A 9,128-nucleotide genomic window follows, 5' to 3' on the forward strand; every position below is an offset into this window, starting at 1 on the left:
CCCCTGCTCAAAGCAGGATTCACTAAATCATCTCAGACAGATATCTGTCCAGCCTCTGTTTGAAGACGTCCATTGAAGGGGAACTCACCACCTCTCGTGGCAGCCTGTTCCACTCATTGATCACCCTAACTGTCAAAAAGTTTTTTCTAATATTTAATCTGTGTCTCCTCCCATTCAGTTTCATCCCATTGCTTCTAGTCTTTCCTTGTGCAAATGAGAATAAAGATGATCCTTCTACAATGTGACAGCCCTTGAGATATTTGTAGACAGCTATTAAGTCTCCTCTCAGTCTTCTTTTTTGTAAGCTAAACATTCCCAAATCCTGTAACCGTTCCTCATAGGACATGGTTTGCAGACACGTCACCATTCTGGTCGCTCTTCTCTGAACTTGCTCCAGTTTGTCTATGTCTTTTTTAAAATGTGGTGCCCAAAGCTGTACACAGTATTCCAGATGAGGTCTGACCAAAGAGGAGTAAAGACCGATAATGACTTCACGTGATCTAGACTGTATGCTTCTGTTAATACATCCCAGAATTGTATTTGCCTTTTTTGCTGCTGCATCACACTGTTGGCTCATATTCAGTCTATGATCTATTAGTATACCTAAGTCTTTTTCACATGTACTGTTGCTTAGCTCTATTCCTCCCATTTTGTATATGCTTTTTTCATTTTTATTGCCCAGATGTAGTACTTTGCATTTTTCCCTGTTAAAAACCATTGTTAGTTACTGCCCACTGCTCCAGTTTATTTAGGTCTTTTTGAATCCTCTCTCTCTCTCTTCTCTAGTATTAGCTATCCCTCCTAGCTTTGTATCATCAGCATATTTAATCACTTTACCCTCAATTCCTTCATCTAAATCATTGATAAAGATGTTGAACAATACAGGTCCCAGGACAGAGCCCTGTGGTACCCCACTTGAGACATTCATCCAACTGGATGTGAAGCCATTTATGACCACTCTTTGAGTCCGATCACTAAGCCAGTTATGAATCCACCTAACAGTTGCCTTGTCCATTCCATACTTGGTAATTTTTTCAATAAGGATGGTGTGATATACTTTGTCAAATGCTTTGCTGAAGTCAAGACATACTATATCTACAGCATTTTCCTCATCCACCCAGTCAGTGATTCTGTCATAGAAGGAAATTAAGTTAGTCTGACATGACTTGTTAGTTACAAACCCATGCTGACTCTGGTTAATCACGTCATTCTTATCCAGGTACTTACAGTACATACATATTGTTTAATAATTTGTTCAAAGATCTTTCCTGGTATAGAAGTCAGACTCACCGGCCTATAGTTCCCTGGGTCCACCTTCTTCCCCTTTTTGAAGATAGGAACAACATTTGCTCTTCTCCAGTCTTCTGGGACTTCTTCTGTTCTCCAAGAATTTTCAAAGATTATGGAGAGTGGTTCTAAAATTTCTTCTACGATCTCCTTCAGTATTCTGGGGTGTAATTCATCTGGACTGGACCTGGAGACTTGAACTCATTTATGTTAGCTAAATATTCCCTCACAATCTTTATGTTCACAGATGACCTGGATTCTTCTATTCCTTTAATAGGACAGTGAAGATCAGTTGATGTTACATTTTCTTTCTGAGAGAAAACTTATACAAAATAGGAATTAAAAAGTTTGGCCTTCTCAACATCCTTTCTTACCATTTCACCATTTTCATCCTGTAAAAATCCTATAGCATCTTTGACTTTTCTTTTACTTTTGACATACCCCCAAAATCCTTTTTTATTGCTTTTGACATCTCTTGCAAGCCTTAATTCATTGTCAGCTTTAGCTAACCTGATACATGCCCTACAGGTTCTGCAGACTGCATTATAATCTTCTTTAGATATGCCTCCCTCTTTCCATTTGATAAACATTTCTTCCTTTCTTTTTAGCATGTGTTTAAGTTCTGTGTTCATCCATCCTGGTTTCCTTAAATGCTTCCCATTCTTCCTACTTTTCAGGATTGTTAACGATTGTGCTTTGAGACTCTCATTTTTAAAAATTTCCCATCCTTCCTGGACATTTTTGTCCTTAAGGACATCCAGCCATTGGATCCCTCCTATTCTCTTTCTGAGTCGCTTAAAATCTGCCTTTCTGAAATCTAACCTTGAAGTTTGAGTCTTCACATGTCTTCTTCCTCTAGTTATCCAAAATTCTAGAATAGCATGATCGCTGCTTCCTGGAGTCCCAGCCACTTTTACCTCCTCAACCATTTCCTCCCTGTTTATAAGGATTAGATCCAAAGTAGCAGATCTCCTTGTTTTCTCCCCTACCTTTTGGAAGATAAAGTTGTCAGCAAGAGAGGATAAGAATTAGCTTGACCTGTTAGTTTTACTTGAGAGAGATTCCCAACAAATGTCTGGATAGTTGAAATCTCCCATGACCAGTACGTCATATTTTTTGGAGAACTTAGTCATTTGATACATAAAGAGTTCATCCATAACGGCCAGAATTGGATTGTGTCCCTCCAGCTAAACTGAATCGTCTCCGCGATCGGTCTAGTAAGTTTTTTCTGTTAATCCCTTTTATTTTGTGTAATTGTATATGTTGTATCGTCTTGTCCCCCTTTGTAGAATGTTTGTATATTTTTTCATAAACACTGCCTCCCTTTTGGATTAAATATAAAATGTAATAGTCCTGTTTCTTTTGCTCTGTAATAGTTCCTCCCCCGAAGCCATATACACTACCAGAAAGCAGGTGTCCAATCAGACCTGTATTGAATATTTAAAACTGATTGGTGGTGGCAGCGAATAATCTTAATTGGATTATCGTGAAGCTGGCAGTGACCATACGGGGGCATATACACATATTCCATGCACTGGAATTCGTAGGTGTGTACACCATACGCTCACTGCTCGCTTGCCGATAGTTACGTAATGAGTAATCAGGATCGTGCGTGTGCATAATCCCTGACAAATTGGGGGCAGCGGTGGGATATTGTATGATCTTGCCGGTGTCGTCCCTGACAACTTCATGGCAGTGGTGGGATATTACAGAACATCAGTGGCTGGATTGAGCAATCATTCCTGTCACTGAACACTTGCACGGTTCTTGCGAGAATTCTGTGCATAGTTTTAAGGAATCAGACTCAGTGTTTTAATATATTTTATCTGGGACATTACTGTACATGCAGCAGTTGCAACCCCCCCCCCCCCTTCTCTTGTTTTTCTGTCCTATCTTTTGTTTGGCAATGATGGTTATGCGTGGAGAGCCCTGATATCACCAGCAGTCAAAGGACACTATCACTGCCCTCTGCGAGCTGGGACAGATTGACCTCACGGGCAAAACCAAGGCCCAAATGATTGCTGAACTGTTGCAAGGTGCCACAGAGCCAGTCCGACAGCAGAACCCTGTTGATGGGGCGGCCAACCAAGGCCTAGACGGGGCTGTTGCATGGGTCCCACCTGTGATTGACAGTCATACCCGAAGCCAGGGTAGTGTGCACCCCCACCTGCAGATGGCCTGGGAGCAGCTCGCGGCAGACGATTGTGATGGATGACTGCAGTTGATCATGAAATTCTGAGAGGCTGAGAGAGCTGAGTGACAGGCCCAAGCTGACCGAGAGGCTGCTGAGTGACAGGCCCAAGCTCACCGAGAGGCTGCTGAGCGACAGGCCCAAGCTGACGGAGAGGCTGCTAAGCGACACGCCCAAGACGAGCGTCTGTCCTCACTGAAGCTAGCCTGGATTCAGAAGGAGCCATCCCCCATACATAGCCATGAGTGCAACAGTGCCAACAGCTTTAAACCCCATCTCGAGCATATTCCTGTAATGGAAAAGAAGAGGGTCTTGGACATATTTCTGCTGAGATTTGAAAAAGCCTGCAGACAGTACCAGCTGCTCGAGGACCAGTGGACCAGATATAACTCCAGGACTCAGAGGAAAAGCTCTGGAAGTGTTTGCTTCTCTCCCTCGAGCCCACGATGGAGACTATGAGGCCATCAAGCAGGCCCTGATTAAAAAGTACCAGCTGACTCCGGAGGCATACCGGAAAAAGTTCAGAGCCATATAGCGTGGACCACATGACAGCTACAGTGATGTGGGTCCAAGGACTGTCAGTCATCACTTTTGAGGACCTGAAAGATCTGATGGTGAAGGACCAGTTTCTTCATCTTTGCCCTGTGGAAGTGCGACAGTTTGTGCTGGACCAGGAGCCAAAGGAAGCCGCCAAAGCAGCCCAGATCGCATACACTAGAACATTCGTCTCTGCCTCAAGCTTCTGTGTTCTCTATGAGAGAGCTGCTCTAGCATTCGCTTATCTCCCTGTGAACAAAAGAATCAGCCCTCAGAAATCCAAAGTTTCGGATCCTTTTCTCTCATCTTATTCATAAGAATAGGAAAGCGCCCATACACATTAGACTGTTGGCAGATCCCATCGATTCGCCTAACTGTAGTCCAATGTGGATGGTGGCCTTTAGCGATAGGCCGCTTCTCATGGGCTAGGGCTTGTAACCCCAGGATATAACATGCCAGCTAGCCCCTGAATCTAAGCCACAATGGATGGTTATGGCTCTATGGAAGTGGGAGGGGGAGGGGGGGGGGATGTGCAAGCTGCCGAATGGGGAATAATTGAAAATATAAAAATATATGTAAAAAACAATAAACATTTTAAATCCTTCCCCTTTTATTTTATTTTAACCACTGAATAATAATAAATTCTTCTTAAATTTGGTATCACACCAACCGGGAGAATCGGCGCATGTGACGACACAGCTTTTCTTCTTAATTATGCTAGACATACTTTCTGATGGTCAAGAGCAATATACCTCTATTTTTATGTTGACTTTTTAACTTGTGTTCTTCTTTGGTTGATTAACACAGACTATTGTTTGAATAATCCTGAATGTTAACAATTGAGTTAAGATGTACTACAACTTATTGTCTGCAAATCTTAAAAAGATAGGGTCATGGAGCAATACTGTTTGATAACATGCTGATTACGTATTATACTGGTCCAGGGATTTGTTGATTTGCTGAAGAATGGAGGACAAACTATGCAAGTAGATTAAATGCTCAAACAAACAATCTCTTTCCACCTTCAACCCTGACCCTTGACCTGTGAATGATGGCTGTAAGGACAATTGTGATCTATAAAAAGGGGGTCTCTGCCTCTATTCGGTGTCATTCTACAGCATGTCAGCTTAGGGGACTACAGCCCCAGCTGGAGGAATACAGATCGGCTCCATTGACCATTGCTGAACCCTCAGAGATGTCTTGAGCCCTAGTCCATGTGGTCTTTCTAAAGACAGCCGGGCCAGCAGACAAGAGCACCCACTGATCCCCGTGTCTTCACACCGCTCATTCACACTGGACATTTAACCCCTTTACAACCGATGACACACTAATACGCATCTGTGTCCTGGGCTTTAAGAGCCTGGGACATATTAGTACGTCATGGCGATCGCGCCCGCACACAGGATGTGCGGGCGCGATCGCCGCCGGGTGTCAGCTGATTGTCACAGCTGACACCCGGTGCTATGTGCAGGGAGCAGTCCCGCACCGGTCCCGGCACATTAACCCCCGCAATGCTGCGATCGAAGTCGATCGCAGCATTGCGGTGGCTAAGGGGAGGTGATCTGTATACTCACCTCCTCTTCCGGCCTCCAGCGCTGTCTGCCGCGGCTTCCAGGGTGTTGCCATGACGACCCAATGTCGTCATGACAACATCAGGGTCACCAGACAGCAGGAAGATTTTTTGGACATGCGCAGTGCATTTTCAAATTATCTTGTCCCTGTCCAGCGCTGACAGACTGCACAGCACAGGGATGGTGCTCCATTCCTGTGCCATGCAGGCGATCAGAGAAAAAAAAGTGAAAGTCCCATAGTGGAACAAAGTAAAAAAGTAAAAAAAACTGTCAGAAAGTGGAAAAAAAAAAAAAAAAAATTGTAAAAATATAAAAAAAATAATACAAAAAATAATCCACCAAAAATAAAAATATAATGTACCCATCAAAAAATATTATTATGAAAAAAAAAAAAAGCAATAAAAGTACACATATTTGGTATCGCCGCGTCCGGAACGACCTGACCTATAAAAATGTCCCACTAGTTAACCCCTTCAGTGAACACGGTAAAAAATAAAAAACGAAGCAAAAAACAATGCTTTATCACCATACCGCCAAACAAAAAATGGAATAACACGCGATCAAAAAGACGAATATAAATAAAAATGGTACCGCTGAAAACGTCATCTCGTCCCGCAAAAAACAAGCCACCATACAGCTCTATCAGCCGAAAAATAAAAAAGTTATAGCTCTCAGAATAAAGCGATGCTAAAAAATAATTTTTTCTATAAAATAGCTTTTGTTATGTAAAAGTTGAAAACATAGAAAAACTATATAAATGTGGTACTGCTGTAAACGTACTGACCCAAAGAATAAAGCTACCTTATCAATTTTACCACACGTGGAACAGAATAAAAAAATAAAAAATAAAAGATTCCTGAATTGTTGGTTTTTGTTTATTCTGCCTCCCAAAAATCGGAATAAAAAGCGATCAAAAAATGTCACGTGCCTGAAAATGGCATCAATAAAAACTTCAACTCATCCCGCAAAAAACAAGCCATCACATGACTCTGTCGGCCAAAATATGGAAAAATTATAGCTCTCAAAATATGGCGATGCAAAAACTAGATTTTACAAAAAATGTGTCTTTTAGTGTGTGACAGCTGTCAATCATAAAAACCCCATATGATTCTAGTATCGCAGTAATCGCACCGACCCGAAGAATAAAGTCGTCTAATCACTTATACCGCACGAGGAACGGCGTAAAAAATAAACTCTCGGGTTAGGGCTGGGGTTGGGGTTGTGATTTTTTTCAAAAGTAAGAAAAAAAGATGACGATATTGCGACTAGTGTTGAGCGCAAGTGCTCGCTACTTGAGTTTGCATCGGGTGCTCTGGTATGCATTGAGTATCGTGGGTATTTGAGTGACATGCTCAAATCTCCGCCCCCATATGCTTCGTGGCCAAAAAAAACTTTGCGGGGATTGCCTGCCATGCACGAGCGATCATCGCATGTTTTTTTGGGGGGTGTCTAATAACCGTGAAACATGCGGGGCAGGGACTCGAGCATGTCACTTGAGCACCCGTGATACATGGTGCATACCTGAGTACCCGATGCAAACTCAAGTAGTGAGCACTTGCGCTCAAGACTAATGACAACTTATTCAATATGATGACCTAATGTTATCAAATTCTGTGTTGTACCTGTGGGTTCAAAATGTTCACTATAACCCTTGATAAAATCCTTGAGGGGTCTAGTTTCCAAAATGGGGTCACTCGTGGGGGGTTTCCACTGTTTAGGCACATCAGGGGCTCTCCAAACGCGACATGGTGTCCGCTAACAAATTGAATGGAAAATCGGCTCAAATTGTTAGCGGACATCATGTTGCGTTTGGAGAGCCCCTGTGTGCCTAAACATTGGAGCTCCCCCACAAGTGACCCCATTTTGAAAACTAGACCACGCAAGGCACCTATCTAGATGCATAGTGAGCACTTGGAACCCCCAGGTACTTCACAAATTGATTCGTAAAAATGAAAAAGTGGGAAAAAAAATACTTTTTAATTTTTATGGATTAATTTGTGAAGCACCTGGGGGTTCAAAATGCTCACCACCCATCTAGATAAGTTCCCTAAGGGGTCTAGTTTCCAAAATGGAGTCACTTGTGGGGGGTTTCCACTGTTTAGGCACATCAGGGGATCTCTAAACGCAACATGGCGTCCGCTAATTATTCAAGCAAATTTTACAATCAAAAAGTCAAATGCGCTCCTTCCTTTCCGAGCCCTGCCGTGCGCCCCAACAATGTTTTTTCCCCACATATGGGGTATCTGCGTGCCCAGGGGAAATTGCACAACAAATTTTGGGGGTCCATTTTTTCCTGTTACCCCTGCGAAAATAAAAAAAATTGGGTCTAAAGTAACATTTTTGTGAAAAAAGTTAAATGTTCATTTTTTTCTTCCACATTCCAAAAATTCCTGTGAAGCACCTGAAGGGTTAATAAAGTTCTTGAATGTGGTTTTGAGCACCTTGAGGGGTGCAGTTTTTAGAATGGTGTCACTTTTGGGTATTTTCTGTCATAAAGACCCCTCAAAGTGACTTCAAATGTGATGTGGTCCCTAAAAAAATGGTTTTGTAAATTTTGTTGGAAAAATGAGAAATCGCTGGTCAACTTTTAACCCTTATAGCTCCCTAACAAAAAAAAATTTTGGTTCCAAAATTGTGCTGATGTAAAGTAAACATGTGGGAAATGTTATTTATTAACTCTTTTGTGTGACATATCTCTCGGATTTAAGGGCATGAAAATTCAAAGTTTGAAAATTGCAAAATTTTCAAAATTTTAGCCAAATTTCCGATTTTTTCACAAATAAACGCAAGTTATATCGAAGAAATTTTACCACAATCATGAAGTACAATATGTCCCGAAAAAACAATCTCAGAATCAGGGGGATCCGTTGAAGCGTTCCAGAGTAATTACCTCATAAAGTGACAGTGGTCAGAATTGTAAAAATTGGCCTGGTCATTAACGTGCAAACCACCCTCGGGGGTTAAGGTGTTAAAGAAATTGCAGAATTTTTTTTTTCTTTTGTCAGTACATTTTAAAATGAATTTAGTTCTAAAGCACAAAAACTTTAAATCGCCTGATGCCAAGGGGTTAAATATTCATAAAAATGGACGAAAACCATCATTACACAGATGGAGAAAGTGTATTTATGTCAAATGGTGAATGTGAACAGGTGTGAAGAAAGACTAAGGCGAGAGTGAGGCCCGATGGGGACGATGATAATAATGTGTGTACAGCACTGAGGAGTATGGAGGCGACATAGAAGGAAGAGGAAGAAATAATAGAGACTAACAGGGGATCTCCACATACCTCCACCTGCAGAGCCGCCACCACATATATGGCTGCTCTGTGCGCACAGGAGCTGTGATGAGGTCACAGGAGGGGAGGAGTCAGGTGTCACATGATCAGGGGCCTCAGTGGATGCAGGACTCTGCTGTGCTGGTTGTCATGGTGCTGGATGAGCTGAAGTTTATGTGTGGGGTCAGGAGGGGTTTACAGTGTGGATGTAGCAGAGCCGCGCGTGTACGGGGCGTACGGAGCGGAGCCGCGCGGGTACAGGGCGTAC

This window comes from Phyllobates terribilis, unplaced genomic scaffold (genome assembly GCF_046119375.1).
Source record: "Phyllobates terribilis strain yellow unplaced genomic scaffold, ASM4611937v1 Scaffold_116__1_contigs__length_5312468, whole genome shotgun sequence".
NCBI classification, from domain to species: domain Eukaryota; kingdom Metazoa; phylum Chordata; class Amphibia; order Anura; family Dendrobatidae; genus Phyllobates; species Phyllobates terribilis.